Source organism: Ambystoma mexicanum, chromosome 2q (assembly GCF_040938575.1).
Source record: "Ambystoma mexicanum isolate Mex_15411 chromosome 2q, UKY_AmexF1_1, whole genome shotgun sequence".
Lineage (NCBI taxonomy): Eukaryota > Metazoa > Chordata > Amphibia > Caudata > Ambystomatidae > Ambystoma > Ambystoma mexicanum.
In genome coordinates, this window is record NC_090924.1 from 1,441,568,606 (window position 1) to 1,441,570,338 (window position 1,733).

Sequence of the window (1,733 nt, forward strand, 5' to 3'; positions counted from 1 at the left end):
AAGACATTGTCAAGTGTGGTGTCCTTGAAGCAAAGAGAGGAGTTGGTCAGAAGGGCAGAGAGATTGTCAGCCGTGTCAAAGGCTGCAGGACAATCAAATGGGATGAGTATATTGGATAATTAAGTGGTGAGTTGTGGTTAGAATCGTTTGCTCCGAGAATCAGGGTGGGTGGTTCTAAGCACGAGTGATCCTCAAGGTACTACACAAAATGGTCATGACAACCTGATGCTTTTGGAGTGGTGGGGCAGGAGGGAGAATATTCTGTCAAAAGGGGGTTTATCAGAGTAAGTACTAGGAAGGTTTTTATTGCAAATCTGACCCTCTCCGCCATGAGCCTCCTAGCACCACTTTCGGTCTTACTGTTTTTTGCCACGGACTTAGAAGTTGAGTCAGACCTTTTTTATCTCACCCACCTACTGCATTCACTTGCTTTGGGGCCCCTATACCCCCTTTTGGAAATTCCAGTTTGGTGAGACCTCTCCAATTTGATTTGGTATCTATGCTTTTCCTATGGCAGGAGCCCACCTTATGTGGTGTGCTACAAGGGATCCCCATGGTACCTTTTGCAATGTCGTCTTGGGTTCACCGGGTAGCCCATAGGTCCACCGGTGCATGACCTTTTTTGACATACTTTTTTTTTTTTACCTTGATAACTCAAGCCACCCTGCATGGAGTGTTGTGGGAACGTTGTGTGGCCCTTTCTTTGCCAAAGTAGCCTTTTTGCTACTTTCCAGGCATCCACTGAATAGCCTTGTGGCAGTAGTTACATCTTTAACCTCTTTGCAGGTGCATGATCACATACTGCCCTTTTTAGTTGCAATAATAAATGGAAGGCCCGGATCCAGCTGTGCATCATTGCAATGACTTCCAGCTGGCCAAACAGCTCAAACTCCTCATGGGACACATCGAGACTCTGCTGAGAAACTGGAAATTCGCTGTGCTTCCATCCACCAGGAGACGAGCCAGCTGGAAGACCCAAGACCTGCCACTGTGTTGCGGAATGTCTCCTGGCCCCAACCCAGTGTCAATGCAAGTAGTGCATCTGTGAAGTTCTCTGAGAGGGTCTCTGTCGTGGGACCGGATCTAGGTGAGCCCCTTACTGTCCGAGTTCCCCACAGAAACCTAGAGATGAACTGTGGTGATCTCTTTTGAATCTGCTACCACATGGCCCTGCACAGCAACAACAACGGAGAGGCAAGTATTCCTCCCAGTGTTTTACTGTCTCCTCGGGATATTCCTAACTTTCCAGGGAGCCAGGGACCTGAAATCACTTATCTCTTTTACCTTTCTCCTCTCACTTGAGTTTGCATGAGGCGTAAAGTCCTGATAATCTTCCCACTATTCTGGCGGTGGTGACCAGGTCAGTATTTCTGTGTGTCATCATTTGGGACCTCAGGGATGTTAGTGCTTTTTCTTTCACTACAACCTGACTTAAGTCTCTTAAGTCCCCATTTTGCTTGTTGCCTCTGCTCTGCACTAACTTCAATACTTTAACTGCACTATCTGAGCGGGTCCTCCTGAACTACTCACCTCATCCCTTAGGAACCTTTTCAGGACACCCAAGATTTGACACAGGCTAGAGATGCACTTCTGAAGTTTTAGTATACAGTGTTGAGTGCCTCATAAATACAAAAGCATATGTTCTGATGTATGTGTAACATCTTTTGCCCTACTTCGATTAATGCAAATATTGTTGAATACTTACCTTGAAATATTTAACATGTGCCTGAGTG